This window comes from Tenrec ecaudatus, chromosome 3 (genome assembly GCF_050624435.1).
Source record: "Tenrec ecaudatus isolate mTenEca1 chromosome 3, mTenEca1.hap1, whole genome shotgun sequence".
Taxonomy (NCBI): Eukaryota; Metazoa; Chordata; class Mammalia; order Afrosoricida; family Tenrecidae; genus Tenrec; species Tenrec ecaudatus.
Window position 1 is genome coordinate 195,413,325 of NC_134532.1, and position 22,578 is coordinate 195,435,902.

Here is a 22,578-nt window from a genome sequence, read left to right on the forward strand (position 1 = left end):
GTTCATCCTTTGGATCCACAATCAATGTTCATGGAAGCAGCAGTCAAGAGAATAGGCAAATTGCATTAGGTAAATCTCCTACAAAAGACCTCTTTAAAATGCTGAAAAGCAAGGACGTTACTTTGAGATATTAGGTGCATCTAACCCATGTGTGGGTATTTTTCAATCACCTCACATGCCTGAGAAAGTTAAAAATTGAAATAGAAAGATTGAAAATACATCCCCAAGAATATTACCTTTGGATAAGTCAGTATAAAGTCACCTGCACTATTTTTATATCCAAGGATGACTGTTTTGATCAACTAATTATCGTTCTTCTATTCTGTTAATTTCCCTCTCCATTATACTCTCTACCAAGAAATCAGTGTTTCCTGGTTACTGTATCCGTCATTTATTGCTCAGCTTTGTTTTTGTGTGGAACACTTAGCCCAAGTTGTTATTGTACATTTATTAAGGTTTCTAGGTATATGGCACGTGGATCACTCCTGAGCACTATGTACAAGAGAGCAAAATAGAACTTCAGAGATATGCACCACCATCACAATCATTTCAATGTTTGAGTTTAGTGTTGTAGCCACTAACCCAATTTAAATAAAAAGAAATAGTCTAGTCATCTTTCACAAGATGGATACTTCCCTACATACAGCACTAGCATACCCCTTTATCTGAACCTTCCGTTGCTTTTATTTCTGTTGATAGCAACCAAAAACAAAATTAAAATCCCTATAAATCCCTGTGACAAATGGCACAAAGACAAGAAGTTAAAATAAGAATTTGAAGAATTTTTCAGAAATATATTTTCTCAAAGAATTCATCTATATATATAGAACTCATATATATAACATATATATGTGTATATATATATTGCACAAGAATTACCAGGAGGTTTGTAAAAATATAGATTCTAATAAAAAAACTTGGGACAGAAAGGCAAACTCTCTGTAGGGGTCAAGAAAGAATGAACCAGTTTAAAGCTACGATTGCAGACCAACGCAGCACAGATATGACTTCATTAATGTAACACAGAAATTTGTATTGCTCAGTGAGATTACATCCAAAGATACATAGTTGTGGTGTGTCATCAAATAATTCCGACCATTCCACTTACAACACACATTTTGGTGGGACACAATTCAATCCATCATGCACACTCCATGCCCTGCCTTAATGAACCTACTCTTGGTGGGATGAGCGGAGAGGAGAGGGAAGGTACACTTGAGATCAGGGAGTCCTCTGACCTTCCTTGCATGTCGAGCGGCATTGCTTGTGCGACACTCCTGCAACCCCTCTGCATGGCAGGTCTCTCGTGACAAGAAAGGCACATCTGGACTGACTGGTCTACTAAGGATACACTGATAAGCTGTTTTACAAACATAAAGGGATAAATTCTCTTCACCATAAAATTTCAGAGTTTTATCCACTTCGATCCTTACCTTTTTCCTGATAGAAGCTCTCATTCTTCATCCAGGTGTTGAAGCAGTTTTTAGCAGTTCAGGTTTCTCTGCAGGTGACAGGGTAGCATTCTGGTAGAGAAATGGTAGAGGGAAATGCTCATTAGGAGCTAAGTGCATTGGTATTCCTCCCACAGATACTTTTACATTCATGCACTGAGAACTTTTAACGTCTAAAGTCTGGAAGCTGTGCAGGTCTTATCTGTTTGTCCTTAACCCATTTCTCCATCTATGAAGAAATGGAAGAGAAGAAATTATTAGATACATTCATGTGTGGCTGCAGAATTTTGATTTAGATGATCTGGCAGTTAGGGAGTTATGGATATGTTTCTTCCCTATTTCAAATGGTCCCATCCTTTCAAACTAATAATTATCTGGAAGGACTAATAAAATAGAAAATATTCTGGTATGTAAAGCAAAAGAGAAGATACACAAAGTTAAACATAGCCAATCTCTCCAAATTCATCTCCATATTTGATGCAATTCCCAAAAAAATTTCAACAGGGTTTTTTGACACATTTAAAAATGTCTCTTAAAATAATTTTGGAAAAAAATATTTAAAATGTGATGAGGACGGTTTTCTAAGTGAAATTAACATGGGGAGCAGATAAAAGTGAAAGAAAAAGAGAAGTGAGAGGAGACAAAAAGGTGGGGGCAGGACAAGAAAAAGAAATACTATTTTGATTATCAGTTATTTCTTTAAAAAATTTTAGCAAGTGGAAAAATATTGGTGTCACTACGAGTACCCATCCAGTCAATTCTGACCCATAGTAAGCTCATGCCCAACAGAACGAAACACTGCCTGGTCCTGGTTCACACTCACAATTGTTCCGATGCTTGAGCCCATTATTACTGCTATGGTGCCAGTCCATCTTTTTGAGGACGTTCCTGATTTTTGCTGCCCCTCTACTTTATGAAACATGAGGTCTTATCCAGAGATTGATATCTCCTGGTAACATGTCATAAAGTCATCCCTTGTCAGCATCTAAGACAAGTGCTCTGGCTGTACTTCCTCCTAGACAGATCAGTCAGTCCTTTGAGCAAACCGTGATACTCTAAATATTTCAATATCCTTCTCCATCACCATAATTGAAGTGCATCACTTCTTCTCTGGTCTTCTTTATGCAATGTCCAACTTTCAAATGTATATGACACGAGGGAAATCACTGTGGCTCGGGTGAGGCCCGCCTTAGTCTTCAATGTAACATCATTTGCAGTAAGCTAAAAAGGTCCTGAGCAACAGCTTTACCTATCGCATGTCTTCTGATCCCTAGATTGGTGTTTCTGTCAGCATTGCGTGTGCATCTGAGCAAGACTAAATCCTTTATAGCTCCAAATTTTTCTGCCTTAATCAAGATGTTGCCTATTGATCCCCTTGTGAAGATTTTGGTCTTCTTTACATCGAGTCATAAACCATACTGAAAGTGGCACTGCTTGATCTTCATCAGTACGTGCTTCAAGTTCTGTGGCTTTCAGCAAGCAAGGCTGTGCCATCTGCACATCCTCAGGGGTTTACCAACTCTTCCTCAACCATGACGCCACATTCCTCCTCCTGTAATGCAGCTTCTCTGATGATTTGCTCAGCATACACAATGCATAAATGTGGTAGGAAGATACAAACGTGTGGCACACCTTTCCCGATTTTAAACCATGCAGTATTGCTTTGTTCTTTTCACACAACTGCCTTTGATCCGTGTGCAAGTTCTGCAAAATCACAGTGATGTGCTCTGGAATTCCCAGTTTTCTCAAGGTTATCCATAGATTGTTATGACCCACACAGGTGAATGCTTGACATAAATAATAGAACATAAGTGAATATATTTCTGGTGTTCTCTGCATTCAGCCAAGACACATATGACATCAGCAATAATATCCCTTGGGCCACATCATATTCAGAATATGTTCTGAACCTTTGACAGCAACTTGTCAATATAATGCTACAACTGTTGTTGAATGAACTTCAGCAATATTGTGCTTGAACGTGATATCAATGATATCATTCTACAGTTAAGTCATTCTTTTGGGTCACCTTTCCTTAGAATGAGTAAAATATGGATCTCTTCCTATTAGTTGGCCAAGGAGGTGCCTTGGAAATTTCCTGGCACAGATCAGAAGTCTTTCCTGTGCTACATCAGCTTGATAGAATATTTCATTTGTTACCCCACCAATTCCTGGAGCCTGGTTTTTGCCTTATGCTTTCAATGCAGCTTGAACACCTTCCTTCAGCACCACTGATTTTGCTCACATGCTCCCTCCTGAAGTGGTGGACTGTCAACTAGTTCCTTCTGGTACTGTGACTGTGTGTGCTTTTCATCTTCTCATGATGCTACCAGCATCATGCAAGTATTTTCTTCATAGACTTTCTCACAATTTCCACCAGAGGGTTGAAATTTTCCTTCAGTTCTTTCCGCTTAAGATATGCTGAGGATGCTCTTCTTTTTGGTTTTCTAATTCTAGGTCTGTACACATTTTGCTATAATTTTTGTCTTTGTCTTCTGGAGCTTTTCTAAGAAAAGCTCTATATTTTATCCTCCATTTCCTTTAGCTACTCTAGAAATAAGTGTAAGTTTCAGAGTCTCTTCTCTCCGCTCTTTCACAAAATATCACTCTGGCTATACTATTTCCAAGATACATTTGTTCAATCTTGTGGCTGTCATTGTTAGATGCCATTGAGTCATCTCAAACTCATCACGAGCCTTTGCTTGTTCTCAAATTTAAGGCCATTGTTGAAGCTACCACGTCAATCCATCCTGTCAAAGGTCATATTCTTCTTCGATGCCCTTCAACTTTATCAATCATGTTGTCTTTTCCCAGGTCTATCCTGATAATATGCCCAAAGTGTGTGTGATGAAGTCTTGAAACCCTTGCCTCCAAGGAGGATTTTGGCTGAATTTCTTCCAGTAAAGTTTTGCATGTTCTTTTGACAATACGTGGTATTTTCAATATTCTTTGCTGGCATGATAATTTTCTGACAGTCCGTGTAATATTCAATATTCTTTGTCACCATCATGGTTCCAAGGCAGCAATCATTCTTTAGTCTTTAATCATTGTCCAATTTTGTGCACATGAGTCAAATGAAATACCATATTTATCTTAATCAGCAAAGTGACATTTTTGCTTGTTAGCACTTCAAAAGGTTCTTTTTCAACAAATTTGTCCAATGCAATATGCCAATTCTGAGAACATGGATTTTCTTTATAATGAGCTTAATCCATACTGAAGGTTTCAGTCCTGGGTCTTTATCAGTAAGCACTTCCAGTCCTCCTGGCAAAAGCAGACCAAGTTTGTGCCATCTGCATATCACAAATTGTTATCAATCCTGAGGTTGTGTTCTTCTTTATATAGCTGAGATTCTTGGATCATTTGATTAGCATGCAGATTGACTGAGTCTTGTGAAAAGATGCAACCTAAGATCCACATTTTTCCTATTATAAATAAAAGATTATCCCCTTTTCTGTTCAAACAGTCATATATTGACCTAAAAGATGAACATCCCAAAGTACATATCAGGTTTGACAGTAGATGGTCCCTGATAAAAACTCTTTACATGAAGAGTAAAATTTGATTAAACTATAACAGTCATCTATAAAAAGTCCTTATCAAATCTTTATAAATTTCTAAAATATGCGCCATCAGGAAATATGGATAAAATGTGTATAAGGTAAAGGACGACTTAAAAGGAAAAAAGAAGATGCTAGAGTTTAAATGTATACTAACCAAATTATCTGATAGTACAGAGGCAGTTCATAAGGGGCAAATAATTAAATGAGTACATTCTAAAGCTGAGAGAAGATTTGTAAGTGCAGTTGAAGCATAGGAGGCATGTTGGATTTAGGGATAGGAATGAATATATCAGTTTTAGGTAGGAAAGGTAAATATGAACACAAATCAATTTGGTGATAAAAAGACAAGGAATTCCTACGTGTTGAATCTGACACAATTGTTAAGCTATTTTAGGTAAAATATTTCAACTTTCTCAACTTTGGGTTCTTCACCTAGAAATGTAAAGAGAATATTAAGCCAAGAGTGTTTTGTCATACTTAAAGGCTAAAATGTATTTAATGCACTCAAAATACTGTCTGGTAAATAATCAGCGCTCAAACAATTATAGCCTTTTTATGCACCAATATATTTTGAAAATGGTGTCACATTTGTTCACTAGAATTTGCTAAACCCTTCAGCACGGGTTCTAGCTGACACAGATAAACATGAAAAGTAAAATTCCGTTAGGGAAAAAGAGAGCAAGAAACAGAAAATTAGGCAGTCAGAATCTTCAATCTACTGTTTCCTCTCTGAGAATCTCCCCTTTCATCCATTAATTAAAATTTTAAAAATGATATAACATGTGTTTTTCTCTTCCTTTTTTAAAATCAGATTTGTGAGAGTTAAAGTGTTTTGTCCACTTGACAGAACCAGGAGTCTCATTGCCTCAGGCAATTAAGATGTGTTAATTCCCTCATGATGAGATTTCCTCTAGGGATGTTGCCTGCTTCCAATGTAAGTAAATGCTATGGAAACGACTGCGTGCTTTTTGCTGGGTCTGCCTTCTGCATCTGGCTTGTTATCTGACCTCTTGATCTTCAGATATCAGTTTGTAGGCTGATATATTGCCTGCTAACATCAGCCAGGATCAAGTCTGTGGCACCCAATCACCACCACCACCACAGGATTGGCATGAGGATTTAACAAGTTCGTGCATATAAGGCATCTCCTAAAGCTTTTTACATAGGGAAAAATCACAGTTCAGAGTGCAGCTATTGTTGCTTGTACAGCGTCAGTTCCAACTCGTGTAGGCTAAATGCATATAATAGAATGATCCCGTGCCCCTTTCATGACTGGTAGTAGCTTTGAATCCACTACTTCAGTAACTGAGTCAATCCACCCCATGAAGGATTGCCTTCATTTTGGCGGTGACTCTAACAAACATGATGCTCTTGTTTTACGTTAGTCTTTCCTAAAACATGTCTGAAGTAACCGAAAAATTAGATAGCACTGATCTCACAATTGTCTATCAATCAACTTCTAATTGATAATGGCTTTATTTGAAAGGTCTTCAAAGATTTCACAAAACTTAGGCATTGATTTCAAGCTTGTTCAAAATCAAAATAAACACATATTAATGGGTTTGACAAGATTGAATGATATTGTTTGAGGCACTTAGAAAGATAAGACATAAGTTTGAAAAAAAATGCCTATCAAATGGGCCCGAATCCTGCTAAAATTGAAAGAAGAACAAACATGAAATTTGTGGTGAAATGTGGATGAGAAGACTTCGCCTCACACAGTTTGGAAATGTTACCAGGAAGGACCAGGCCCTGGAAAAGGGCATTAAGCCTGGTACAATAGAGTGTCATCCACAAAGAGGAAGGCCCCAATGATCTGGGTTGGCACAGTGGCTACAACCATGGGCTCAAACATAGCAACGTTTGTGGTGATGCCACTGGACTGAGCAGTGGTTCCGTCAGTTGTGGTCCACTGTGGGTGCAATCCACATCAATAACAATGTATTTCTCAAGTTCATATGCAAAAATAAGACCGCATTGACATATGTAGTTAAATCGCCAAGATCCTCAATTCTTAACACATGAATTAACTGGCTGATATACTCACTTGCAAATTGAAAAACCTTATGTAGAAAATAAAGTGTGAGATTTTATTTTTATCTTTTAATTTCACGCTTGCACTAACTTTTAAAAGTCCTTGCATGGGGGATGGGGATGGAAAAAGCCTTAGGTCACATAGAATGAAGATCCCCAATTTTCAGATTTCCAGGTTTCCATGAAAACAGATGCATCTTTCCTATTACAATAACTTATTTTGCCTATGTCAATATATATTTTTAGCATTTATAATGAAATAAACAAAAAATGAGATGTAATAAATGACTTAATACAGACTTTCTAGCCATAATCCTTTTCTTATGTATTGTAAATCCTAGCTTTTATGCCTGTGCTAATAATCCCATTTTGGAGGGAATTCTTCTTTATGCTAATTGGCAGAATTAAGGTAGGATTCCTTTTCACTTTCTACCTTAGTAAATGGCAGTCCTGTGAGCATAGTGGTATATCAATCAGAGTGCTAAACCTAAGGTCAGCAATTTGAGACTACCAAGGGCAATGAGAGAAAGATGAGTTTTTCCACTCTTGTAAAAGGTTTCAGTGTCAGAAAGTGTGTTAGTCTGGGATGACTAGAGAAACAAATTCATAGACATATAGAGCTTTGTATGCAAGAGCAATTCAGTATTGAAAAAACATCCCAGGCCAGTCCAGATCAAGTCTGTAAGTCTTATATTAGCCCATATGTCTGATACCAGTCTATAAATTCCTCTTCAAACTCAGGAAACACATGCTGGAAGATCACTGGCAAGTGGCTGGAAAGTCTTGTGGATCCAGTGGTTTAACCGTCTCAGCGCTGGCAGGGATCTCCACGTAGCTCCTTCAGCTCTAAGACTCTAGTATAGCTCTATGTGTCGTATCAACCGGAATGTCTCACATGAGTCCCTGTTTCCCACCTCCAATGAGTTATTTATCTCCTTAGTACCTCACAATCAGGTCATCAGATGTACCTTGACAGGCTAAGCCCCACCCCTTCACTCTGAATCCTCTCGAATTGACAGCAAATTATGTAACTACCACAGAAACCCACAGGGGAACTTCTACTCTGCCCTGTAGGGTTGCTCTGAGTCAGAAATCACTTGATGGAAGTGTGTTTGGGTTCAGTTTTTGTTAGCTTATTAGAGGCTGTGGCTCAAGTCACTGCTTTTTGTTTCCTCGGGATATGATCTGCAGAAGGCAAAAACTACACCTCATCATAGTCCTTGTCTTTGTGACCTCCCCTTACTTACTAACCGTGCTTAGAAGCAAGGAGACTGGCTTCAACTATGGAGCATTTTAGCTCCTGGCTCTGGACATAGTTTGCCTCTGCCTGACCTTCAGTTCTTGGAACTTAAGTTGCAGACAATCACCTAACCTGATTTCACCAACTTCCATGGTTTTGCAGATGATGATTATCCTCAGGAAAGAGGTGAGACATTCACGATAGAGTTCTAGAGACATTGCAGCAAATTGCAGGGCTCTAGGACGGGAGGGAAGTCTTAAGGGGAGGAGGGGTGCTTGGTATCAGGGATAATGAAGTGGAATCGAATTTTGGAAAAGTTGGACATGTGGAGTATCTTTAATCTCTATATCCTTGGTATTAATCTTCTATTAATTTTTCCATGAAAAACTAATTTCACAACTACATCATAACTTTTGAATAACTTCAGATGGCCTTTGCTATGCTGGATTTGTACAATTAAAAGATTGCATATCTTCTTCACGCTGTTTCCCACATGACACTTGTGCCCCTGCCATTGTCATTAAATATTGTCCTGAAGTAACAGGAAGGAGGTCTCCAGTAGGTCCCTATGAAGACAAGAGACATTGAAAAGGAGATGCTGGAGGTTCAAGTAAGCTTCCACATGCAAGCTATATCCACACAAACAATACAGGGACTGCATCAAAAATATGCTGCCCGAAAGCCTCCAAATGACCCAGGAAATCCTCCCAGAAGAGCTTCCCAGGAGGCACCGAGACATAGGTTTAAAGATTGCGATGTCAATAAAACTGGCAGGACACCTTATTCCTCTCCCTCAAGCTTCAGGCCGACTTCAGGGAGAAGTAAAGAGAAAAAGAAAGGGTAAGTTAAACAAGTTAAAATTCTCATTTACAAAGACATGTAGAACAAAAGCAACATAAACTTACTATCTAAGCAAGTAGTTCTCAACCTATGGGTCGTGACCCCGTTTGGGGTCAAAGGCCCCTTCGCAGGGGTCACCTGATTCATAACAGGAGCAAAATTATAGTTATGAAGTAACAGCGAAAATAATTTTATGGTTGGGCGTCACCACCACATGAGGAACTGAACTAAAGGGTCGCGGCATTAGGAAGGTAGAGAAGCACTGATCTAAACCATTATGACATAAATATCTTCCAGGAAGAGTGTTGCTAAATTAAAATTATAAAATGCTTTTGATTCAAGTACAAGCATCTCATGCACACAATGAATTGTCCTGGAACTCCCATTCTTTCAAGGCTATCTATTGTTTGTTATGATCCATGGGGTTGAATGTCCTGGCGTAGGCAATAAAACAGAAGTAAACACATCTTCTGGTATTCTCAGCTTTAAATCAAGATATCGCTGACTTCAACAATGATGTCCCTTGGTCCTTGTCCTCTTCTGAATAAGGATTGAACTTCCAGCATCTCCTTTCAATGTCTTTTGTAAATGACTGCTGGTAGATATTCAGCAACATTTTACTTGTATGTGATATTAATTATATTGTTCTATAATTTGGCATGTTTCCGGCTCACCTTTCTTTGGAATTTTCAGTTGCCCAAGTAGCTCTCTCCCAAATTTACACATTTCCTGGAATAGAAGTGTGTGCTTCCAGTGCTTCTTCATCAGCTAGTTGAAATATTTCAATTGGCATCCCATCAATTTCAGAGCCCTGTTTGGGGCTTTCAGTGTAGCTTACACATCTTCCTCAAATGGAAATATTTCTACTCAATCACTCCCTATAAGTCAGCTTTTTGGATGATATGCTCAGCATACATTGAAGAAGTATGGTGAGAGGATACAGCCCCAGGGCACACGTCTTCTGATTTTAAACCATGCAGTATTCTCTTGTTCTATTGACACAATTGTCTTTCAATCCTTGTGACAGTTCTGCAGGAGCACAATGAAGTGTTCTGGAATTCCCATTCTTTTTAAGTTGATCCAGTTTATTATAGTCCACACAGTCAACTACATTGGCATAGTCAATAACACACAATTAAACATCTTTCTGGGAGTCTCTAGTTTCAGCCAAGATCCATCTGACATCAGCAATGATACCCCTTATTCCACACTCGCTTCTGAATCTATGGCAGTTCCCTGTCAATGTACTGCTACAACAGGTGGGTGATCTAAACAGAAATTTTGTTTTATCATTTGATCATTCTTTTGGGTCACCTTTCCTTGAAATGGCACAAAACAATCGATCTCTTCCAGTCAGTTGGCCAAATAACTCTCTCCCAAATTTCACGGCACAGGTGAGTAAATTCTTCTGGTATTTTATCAGCTTCTTGAAATATTTTCATTTGTATTCTATCTAGTTTGGAGATTTTTTGCCTAATGCTTTCGGTATAGCTTGAACGTCTTCCTTCAGCACCATTGGTTCTTGCTATCACAGCCCTCCTGAAATGGTAGCGGGTTGACTAGTTCTTTTTGGTAGAATGGCTCCGTGTAATTTTTCCATATTCTCTTGATGCTACCGGCATCATTCAATATTTTGTCCATAGACTCTCTCAACATTGCAACTTGAGGCTTGAATTTTTTCTGCAGTTCTTTCCGTTTAAGATCTGCTGAGCACTCTCTTCCCTCTTACTTTTCTAAGTCTCGGTCTTTACTGATTTTATTATGATTTTTGGCTTTGCTTTCTGGAGCTTCTCTATGAAATATTCTATTCAGCTCTTTGACTTCCTTCTTTTTTCCATTGCTTCAGTTACTCTGGGAGTAAGAGCAAGTTTCAGAGTCTCCTCTGTCATGCATTTCAATCCTTTCTTTCTTTTCAATTACCCCTTTCTGTCTTCATGGATGATATTCTTAATTCCCTCCCCCAACTCATCAGGTCTTGTGGCATTGTGTTCAATGCATCTAATCTGTTATTGAGATGTTCTGGAAATCTAGGTGGGATAGATTCAAAATTATATTTTGGCTTTCCTGGCCTTTTAAAAATTTCTTCAACTTTATTTAGAATTTACATAAGGGCGATTGATGGTCTGTTTCAGTCAGCCATGGTTTCATGTTAGTTGCTAACATTTATCTTCTTCATCGTCTCTTACCACAGACATAGTCTAATTGATTTCTAATGTGTTCAATTTCATTTGTGATCACTTAGCAATGTTCCTGGATTCATATTTCCATCATTCCAAGTTCCAAGCATTAGCTGACTTTTACAGTTTTTTTCTGCTTTTCTTGAAAGTGAGCATCAGAAATGGGGATCAGATCCCCCTCAGAAAATGAAGATCCTGACCCTGTGGGAGTTCCTCTCCCCCATGGTTTACCCAGCTCTCATCACCATGGCTTACTCCATTCTGAGAAAGCAACTCCCCCTCAATCATATTTCCACTGCCCTCCCACCTGAGGTGCGCATCCTCTGCCACTGCCTCCAACAAAGTTCTGTTTAGAATCATTAGGCCTCTATGTATAAGATTTTAAGTGGCATCAGGATTGGGGGGAGGCTTATAAAAACCTCTGGTATGCAAATAACACAACCTTGATTTCTGAAAGTGAGGAGGACTTGAAATACTCCTGGTTGAAGATCAGGGATTTCAGCCTTCAGAGTAGGTGAGAACTCCATGTAAATAAGACCAAAATCTTCCCAACTGCACCAATAGATAGCATTGTGATAAATGGAGAAAATATTGAAGTTGTCCAGTGAAACCTGATAAAGATTTTTAAAATTCTGTAAGAGCCATATATGATCTTTAGTATATTTCACCTGAATTTAAACTATCACAAAAATGACTTGTTGTGTTAAACATTAATGACTTAAGGCAATATTGTTTGTGGGATAACATTAGACACATCAGATAGAAGAAAACCAAGGGGGCGTTAGGAAAACAGAGGGAATCTGGTGGGTAGAGGCTGGCGTGCCAATTGGGAAAATGTTTGGTATTTCCTTGTGATCCCCTGAAGGTGAGAATTTGCCTGATCATGCATGTTTAACTGAGTCTATTTTCAGCCCTTGATGACCCACACACAATATATCAGCTAGGCGGTCTTCATATATCTTGTCCTCTAAAGGAGTATAGTATACTACATTGACCACACCAGAAAGATCTGAGTTGGAAAATTGAGACTTTACTTTAAACATACTCAGTGGATATTAAAGGAACAAGCGTACTCCTTTGTTTTGTATATTGTTTTTATTAATACAACGCTCAGGGATTAACAGAATGCCTAATGAGATGTTTCAATAAATGGATGCAATGCTGGAAACACTCACTGTTCTATGCCAAGAAATTTAGAAGCTAACTCTAAGGCCAACAGCTTGGAAAATATCCATGTGTGTGATTCAGCAGGCTTAAGGAATAATTGAATGGTATCATTAGTACTGCATGCAAGTAAAACTATGCTAAGTCTGAAGCAAAAATGGCTGCAGCAGAATTCCTCCAGAGGATTTCCAAAATTAATGTTGGATTCAGGAGATGTGGTACAACTGATGTCCTTGCTGTTGCCTTATATCCTTAACAATAAATAAGGAATATGGAAGAAGAATTGACTTAAATTATGGTATTTTTGAAGAATGATGACTATATTATGAACTTTCAGACTAACTAATAAATCTGTTTTGGAAGAACCTCAGCCAGAATTCTCCTTAGAACTGAGGATGGTGAGACATATTATCATAAAGAATATGTCCTTAGAGCAGGACATTATTTGTGAGAGAGACCCAGCGAAGAAGAGGAGGACTCTTAATGGGATGGACTGAGACAATACTTGCAACAACTGTTGCTAACACACACTGATGCAGGAGCAGGTTGTTTTTATTCTGCTGCACATGGAGTTATTATAGCAGCAGCAGATTGACTTCAAACAATTAGCTCTTGGGAATGCGGTGCCAATCTTTCAGAAGTCTCTAGGACAAAAAACTCTAATATTTCTATGCTTGAGGAACAGTTTTTTTTCTGGAAAGGCTCAGTTTTATATTTAAAACCTTCAACTAATCAGAACCTTCAACTGATTGGATGAGGTCAACAGACATCACTGAGGACAAACACATTTAGTTAAACTCAACTGATTGAGCATGGTAATCACAATGACAAAATACCTTCAGAGTATACGCTGGCTAGTGTCTGACCAAACTGTGGGCATCATTGCCTAACTCACATATTACATTAAATTCACTAACAGAAAGGAAACTATGTAAGTGGGGTTGAGAGGGAAAAAAAGGAAAATCCACCAGGAGAACACAATACTAACAGGGAAGGGAGAGGTGTGGCCCAAATTGGGAATTCACCGAGGTTCCTGTACTGTCATGTCACAAAGTATAACTGTCGGCAATTTAACAAAAGTATTAAATTAAAACACTATTATTTAAGTCACTGGGAAAATAATATTTTCCTTAGTTATTAATAGTGAAAATTACTAGTTCAGTAAGGAACTCTTAAGTAATTGATCCTAAATCAGGAATGGGAATGTCCTGCCAACAAGCCATAGAAGGCTCTTGAACTCATCAATACCAGCTAACAGGTGCCTCACTAGAGAGGCCATTCCAGCCCCCACATTAGGAGTCAGCTAATTAAATGTTCTCCCAAATATAAGTTGATAATTGTGCATGGCCCACAAAAGCTATTATAAATATGCAAATGAGCTTCAACAAAAAAAAAGGTTTCCCACCCGTCCTAGATGGAGTCCATCAATCCCTTCATTTTACAGATAAGTATATTAAGCCTTGAAAAGCTCAAATAATTCCCTCCTCGTTGTCAAATAAGATATGGCTAAGCTGGGACTCACGATGTGGCTTTTCCTCTCTGTTACTGGAAACTGCCTGCTAATGAAAACATCAGTGTTGTGTTCTTAGAGAGTATCAGTAATGTTATCAGATAAGAGCTCTAAAAATAAATCCTAGCAAGGGGAAAGGCTATAGAAGCAGACACTTCTATAATGTGAATAAATAGAAACAAAATCTGTCCAATGTGAGAGATTAGGCGTCCATAGGCCTTACATTTCAAGGCTGCGTCCACAAGCAAGGAAGCAATGAGTGAATATAATCCCTTCACACATGGTGGAAGATGGCTTCATTAAGGCCTGGGGGATTTGATTTGGAGAAAAAGCTTATTAAAAGCTTTGAAAATGGGAACATTCTAAATATAAAGAATGACTGTAATTTTTCCGTAAAATCCAGAGCCTGTGATTTCTTAGCTTGATATTTTTCTTCGCTCGTGAGGTGTTTGCTGTATGGAGAAAGACATCCTAATCCTGTCCTACTCACTTTGCATGGCCCTCCATTTTCACGAACTTTGCTGCAGGATAAAAGTAAGCCCCGCCGTGTGCAGCAGTGATCATGGAAACAGACGGTGAAAGATGGATGGACGTGGCAACAGGCCGAGTCTTCACACCCCCGATTTAATTCTGAGTTATTGTTGTTTTTATGTCAGATTGTCTCTGACTCACAAGGACCTTCAGACAACAAAATAAAACCCTTCCGTGATCACATTTTAGGCATTGTAACGTCAGCATCAATCAGTCGCACTGCAGACACTTTCCAGTGTTAGAGACCCTCTACTTTCTGAGAATGAGCCCCTTCTGCAGGGTCCATTACGATAGCACATCCAAAGTCTATAATATAAGCCTCACCATTCTTGCTTCTATGAAATATTTCCCTGTAATTCTTCCAAGACAGATTTGTAGCACTTCCAGAAGTCCCATGATAGATTCAAAGTCACAAACGCCACCAACCCTTCTCTGAACTCCTCAATTCGTTGACCAACTTTCCCATAGGTATGCTGTTGTTGGTAGGTGCCCTTGACCATGCAAATGAGAGAATTTAGAACATCATGACTCAGGGCAGGCACACTTTCATGTTGCAAAGAGATATGCTTGATTTTTAAGCCTTTCAAGTAGCCTTCAGCAAGAGATTCAGCCAATACCAAACAGGCATTGATTTCTGACAAATACTTTCAAGGGCATTGAAGGGCATTGCCTGGAAATGCAAGTAAAGCTAAATTCTTGGCAATTTCCATCTTCTCTTCATTTATCTTGATGTCACTGACCGCTCCGGTTTTGAGGCTGCTTGCTTTCTTGATGTCAAGATAGAATCCATAATGAAGACTGTAGTCTTCAATTTCATCAGTGGGTATTCCAAATATTCTTCCCTTTCAGCAATCTGCATGTCACAGGTATTAATGGTTCTTCAGAATAATTATCCTGCCATATTCCTTTTAATACAACCTTGATTCCCAGATCATTTTCTCAGAAATCAGACTGTTAGGATTTTACCTGAAAGCAGAGGATTCCAAAAATATGTCCATGTGGATATAATGTTTGCTTGTTTTGACAAGACAAAGGCATACGAATGTGTGCATCATTAACAAATTATGCATAAATAACACTACAAAGAATGGATATTTAATGGGTGTTTAATTGCACTCATTCACAACCTGCACAGACACCATGAGGCCGCTTCTAGAAGAGAACATGGGTATAATGCATGTTTTAAATTTAGGAGAGCTGCCCATCGGGGTAATGTGCCTTCACCATATTTATTCACCAGGCTCATGCTGAGTAAGGTGCCCGAGTAGCTTAGTGCTGACACCATACGCTTCTAACCACAAGGTAAGCATTTCAAAACCACCAGCCGCTCTGGGGGAGAAGACAGGACTTTCTACTCCTGTACACAGTCGCAGACTCAGAAACGCACAGCGGCAACTCTACGGGGTTGCTAGGTGTTGACGTTCACTCCGTGTCAGTGAGGTTTTACTCTCTTTGTGTTTGTTTTTATGCTGAGCAGGGAGGAGGAAATGGACCTACTGACCCGGACAAATGATTTCAAAAGGCACTTCGCTTTGAGAAGCTCTCGAGGCAGCAAGCCCTCACCCGCTGGTGTGATTTTGTCTGGCAGAGATATCAGGGAATTGGTCCAGGGTTTTCTCTTAACAAGTGTATCACTTATATGACTGGCTGAAGCTTTCATGCTTAAGAGTTTCTGTGTACAAACTTTTTAAAAGAAAGAAAAAATCTCAAAGCTTTGATGACCTTATTAAATACTTCTCTTGGAACATTAAGAAAATGAGCAATTGCACCTGACAGGACAATGAAAGTAAATGGTGTCAGTCCCTTATCTGGCAGGCGCCTGTCTCGCCACAGGTGTCCGCCATCAGGACAGATTGCACACCATCAAGCACCCTTTTGAGACACCTAGAGCATTCCAATCTCACTTCTATCTTCTTTGCACTTTTCAGGGAGAGAAAGTCATTCTTGGATTGGAAGAAATTGCAGTGAAATCAAAGACATTCCACTGAACTGCATGATGTGCAGCAAGTCACCCAGCGTCTCAAGGCTTTGAGTGCTTTACCGAGATAATGATTGTCCTCCTTGGGGCAAAACATCACAGCCCTAGGTTTAAACTAGATCAAGCAGGAGACAAAAGTCAAGCTTGGCACATGAATGCTTCTGTCTGCCTGTGCATGGAAAACACAAAAGATATGGCTAACATGTTCCGGATCACAGGACTGCATAGATGTCATCCAGACCCAATCTCTGCTGAACTCAGTGAATGCCAAAACGCAAGACTGTGGAGATAATCATTACCACTCCATTTGACTTAATGGAAGTGGTGAAATCTGTTGGTCCTGCTGTTCCTAAGCATATTTATATACTGTATGCTATCATCAATGCAGAAGATATAAATTGTATATACGTTATCATTTATATAGTTTAATACCGAAAATATTAGAAGTAATCAGAAGTGATAGCCAATCATTAAAATGAACCTGTTACATTAATGCCTAGTTATGTCATGGGCAGAATAAATCTCTCTTTCCTCACATATAAAATGGAGAAACTACTGAGGATTGTGTTTCCTACTATACAATCTTACTAGGAAGACCCTAGAGGCAGATTGTAGAGTCAGTAGCATTGGAGATCTACAGTCTCCATGGATATGGCAGCAGTGGTTGGTCATGGATTAGGGTTAGCAATGTGTGGGCATGAAGAGTCTTATTGTTCTTATTAGTTACTGTTGAGTCAATTCCACCCAACACCATCTCCTGGTCTACCAGAAGATAGCACTTTCGGTTAGTTTGTCCTACAATGGTGCCATATCTTCCCTTCACTGACAGCGCTAAGGGGGAGACAGCCCTGGAGACACAGTGCGGAAAGTGTGTCCAGTCTTCCCCCCACACTGCAGGGAAAAACATGAAGGGGGCGCAACAGGGGAACAAAGTAATAAAATCCCAAGGAACCCCGACTCTAGGGGCAGCCCTTGGCACCTCATCAGACCCCACTGGAAAGCATTCAGAAAGGTGGGCAGACAGACCTGGATCTAATTAAAGGCATTTTTCCTTTTGTTTCTTTTTCTCTATGTCTACTTATATAAGATAGACAAGATAAGCAATCCTGCGGAGAAAACAAGTTGACTGTGGCAGTTACATAATCTGTCAACTTGTGAAGGGGTGGAGTCTTCCCTGTCAATCAGACTCATGGCCAATGAGACCTCTGTATGGGCATGGCCTTCTCCTGAGGATTCTGGGAATGCCTCGCTTCTTTCCTGGAGGGGGGACACATAGTCTCTCTTTGCTTGTCTCTCTGAAAGACATTCCTGCTGACAAGCCACATGGAGACACACTGATGGAGCTGGAGCCCTGGAGCTGGAAGAGCCAGCACTGATATCTTTCCACCCTCACTGGATCTACAAGACTTTTCCACCCACTTCCCTATGATCTTCCTGCAAGAGGAATTTATAGGCTAGTATTGGACATATTGGCTAATATTGGACTCGTGGGCTTGACCTGGACTGGGCTGGGCTGGGATGTTTCTCAATATGCAACTGCTCTTGTATATAAAGCTCTTTCTTATACACATATGAGTGTCCATGAATTTGTTTCTCTAGTCTACCTGGCCGAACACAGGGACCAACTGTTCTGAGAGTCATGGGAGAGGAGGATGCAGGGAAAATGAGTAGGGAGCCAACAAACTCAGAGACAAGGGAACAATAAGAGATGTAAAATCAATGTCTAGGAGGATTTAGAATACTTGTTGAGGTTTGATCAAGTGCAATGTAGCCAATAGGAATTACTGAGAGCTGAGTGAAAGGCGAACATGATAGCGGAACAGGGGGAAAGGAAAAGGAAATGAAGAAAAGTGTCACTGGGTCTGTTCCAACCCAGAACCCACACGTGTGTTCTTATGCACAACAGAACTAAATTCTGCCCGCCCTCACAATTGTTCTTAGGCTTGAACCCCTTGTGGCCACCACAGGGTCATTCCATCTTCCCTCAGAATGATGTACATTTCTTGATAATCTTTGACTTTGTCTGCTAAATTTACCCTTGAAATTCTCTGTTCAGCTTTTTTACTTCCTCATTTCTAGCACCGTGTTTCAAGGGAGCTCTTGAAGCATCCTTTTTAGTGATGAATGCAAGACCATCCCTCTTCATTGTGTCCTTCCTAGCATGCTAAACCATATCATTTTCTAATTAAAAATGCTAATCCCAATCCATTTCAATCCACTTACATCTAGGATATTGATCTTGATGTGTTCCATTTCATTTTTCACTACTTTCAACTTTCCTAAAGTCATACTTCATACACTACAAGTTCAAATTATTAATTGATGATTGCGGCTGTTTCTTCTCATTTGAAGGGTTTCCCTGTCAGCAAACGAAGGTCCTTGAAGCCTTTGCTCCACGTGTGTCTTTATGGTCAAATGTTCCATATGGCAGCTCTTCCTCAGTGGGTTGACACGATCTCTGAAAGTGTTCTGCTTCTGTTAGATTTTCAGTAGCTGATAACGTTTTCATGCTCACAATGGGGTTTTCAGTGGTTAATTCCTCTGGACAGCCTATTCGTTCTTCATAGTTAATTATTAGTCTGAAAGCTCTGCTGAAAATTGATCACTCTGGGTGACCTGGCTGATATTGGAAATACCAGTGGCATAGATTCCAAAAGCATAGCAACATACAGCCACCTCAGGAGGACAAACTTTCAGAAAAATGAGGGTCAGATGAATACAGCAAAGTTAATTCATCCTTTCCCATAATGCGGGGGTAGTTGGATTATTTCTATGGCTTCATTATTACTAACAGTGCCCCAGAAAACTCTATTCTACATGGAATTTATGTGAGAGTCAGGTGTTTTCTAGGATGGAAACATCATGTGGAATTTCGGGCTCCAAATGGCATATGCTTTTTCCTACAGCTATGAAAACATCACCAACAATGAATGAAGCTCTTGTCCACAATCTGCAATCATTGAACCCTATCAATTGCTTAAAGTGTGTCAACCTGTGTAATGGTATGTTCGGGCTACTTTAATTCCTCTTATAACTCATGTAGTTAAACATTTTTCTACCATTAAATTCTTGAGTGGTTTGTTTCCTTCTCTAACAATTGCATGTTTACATCCATTGCCTATTTGTGAATTATGTTATTTTATTTATATTGTTGGTCTTAATTATTTCTGCTAAATTCTTTAGTTTCAATATTATTTATTGATTTCTAATTGTATTATATTGTGATTGGAGCCCAGGTGGTGGAGTAGTTATGCACTGGGCTGCTAACTGCGAGGTCAGCAGTTTGAAACCACCAGCCGCTCCAAGGAAGAAAGATGAGGCTTTCTACTTCCAGAAGCCTTACAGTCTCAGATACTTCCGGGGGAGATTCCAGCCTATCCTACAGGATGCCTATGAGTCGGCACTGGCTCTACATCAATGAGCTGAGATTCTTTCATATGTTTTAGACCTGCGTGATGCTGCAACATACGTGTAGTCAACTTTTGTAAAAGCCTCATTTGCACTCAAAAAATCTGTGTTCAGATCATTGGGTGCAATGATCAATCCATTTTCATCAGAGCAGGCATTTACTGTATTATCCAAATCATCTATCAGTTTAATAATTGGAAAACTTAATATTGAGGGAGGTATTTTAAATCTTCAGAGAAATGTTTATTGATTTTTCAGTTTCTCATTTAAATTCTGTCAATTTTGGCTTTACATGTGTTGAAATTACATGGTCAGATCCCTATTGGTGAAGATTTAGATTGTTTCTCAACGTTAAATATTATAAAATATGCTACAATAGCATAACTTTGTGTACATAAATTCTAAAACATACATCCAGGTAGAGCAGAAGTATAAAATACTAGAAGGAACAAGATTGAAGCACCAGTACATATTTAACAATCAGACACACTTTGACAAGGAATTATTTCTAAGCTCAAGCCAACAAAATTGATGGTACAAAAGCTCCTGCTTATAGTTGAATTTATTTTTGAGCACTAAAAATAATTACCTCTGGATATAAAGGCCCTATTTATTCTTAAGATTTTGTCTTTGAATTTTCCAACTTCAGTTTTCTCTTTGCAAGCTGCTAAGGTGGTTGTCTTTATAAGAAAATTCTAAAACTAAATACATTTTCATGTCTAAACATTTCTATTATGTATGTTTATATGTGTGTGCATATGTGTGTGTGCATTTATCTGTTTCTTTAGCATTCATGGGTGTGAGTGTAATACACTTGGATGAAAAGATCGAATCATTCTATCTTCTATCTCACAAATCAGAGTACACTTCTTGAAATGAGAGCATTAGAGATAAACTGTCCCTGTTTTTACCAGCCACAGAGAAAAACACATAACAAAAAGCATCTTGGAGTTTTGGAGGATACCTTTTATAAATTATTGCAAGATCCAATTTTTCTCTTCTTGAAAAATATGGCCATGTTCACTCAGAATCACGTTATTACTAGTATATGTTATTACTAGTAATTTCAAGCAGCCATTTTAGCTACTGGAGGCCAAAAGTTAAAACGCAGGCATCCGAGTTGTGCAAAAACCACTGCTTCTGTTCTGTGGACACACAGTTCAGGTTAAGTTCTTGTAAACAGCACACAAAGGAGCAGAGAAATGACATTAGTCTCTGAGTAGATGGTGCTTGCCTGCAGGGAAAAAGATGCCTTTGGGGGAGGCTTCCATGAGGCTCCGGAAAGAAGCTAGGAGTACAATCAAGAGAAACGGAAACCTTGCACAAGGTCTTAAAACCTACGGGTCCCTGAGAGATTTACTGAATTTCTCTCCTTAGGGTTTTCTAGCATATCAAATGGGGATGACATCCGCACCTGGAGGTCAATGTGTAAAACACACATTGAAAGGTGTCTGGTTCATAGAAAGTCTCAACAAATATTCTTTTGTAGTTATCACTGCTGCAGCAGCCATGAGGTAGAATTGAAGAATCAAGTTCAGATATAGTTTTCATTTGGCATTAAAATACAAACAGTATCAGAGAGAGAGAATATAATAGGTTCATTGACAAAAATTAAAAAATTTGGATGATGAAAACATCAACATGGAGACCTATTCATTGTTGCTATTGTTTTTAGCTGCCATAAAGCCAGCCCTGTGCTTATGGAGACTCCAGACATGAAAAAATGCAACGTTAGCAACTTTCCTCCATCCTCCTGATCATGTATCATACCATTGCCATCATACCACGTATCATGCCATTGCCATGTATCATACCACCTATCATACCATTGCCATGTATCATACCATGTATCATAGCATTGCCATCCATAAGGTGATGGTTGGCTGCTTTTTGTTTGTTTGCTTCTCAGGATTTAAGGCCTTTCTTTCCATCTGGAAGGACCACTGAACACTCTCCAATCTTACAACAAGGCGCTCGTTCTAGCAGCAGACAGATGGGGCCTGTGCACAAGTCACATTGAACTTGGGTCTCCACTAAGTAAGCAAAGAGTCTATCAATACAGCCTTACAGATGTAGAGAAAAGCACGCACACATATTAATTACGTGACATTGCTACAGGGGTTTCCAGTCCAGTCGCACACAGCTTTGGGTTTTGTTGTTTTGCTTTCTTTAAATGTGTCTCTAAAATCAATGGATTGCTACAGAAAAGTTCTCTTAGTAAAACATTTATCTTACTCTCATTAGGGAGCCTTCAAATAAAAGATCCAATCGGAACATTGACTCCCGGGGGGATCTGATGGGCTAATTCAATTTGAGGCAGAGAGATCAGCTCAGAAGGCTGTGGTGACTCTTTTGAGGGATTCCACAAGGGGTAATTTCATCAATTTTCTTAAAGGACACAAGATAATCATGGGGGGGGGTGATTATGAAGAAGTTGTAAGAAAAATTGAAACTGCATTTTTTATTTATTTTTTAAAGCCTGGATAGTTGTGATGATGAATTATTTCTCTATCAAGACAGTACGTGTGCTTGTTTTTCAAGGGTGAAACGGACTTTCTGATGAGAATTATATTGGGAAAACTGACCCACCCATCCTCTATCCCTGATCTTGCCCCTTCAGGCTTCTTTTTTTTTTTTTAAGCCCCAAACCCAAAGAACTTTTAAAGGAACATGATTTCAATC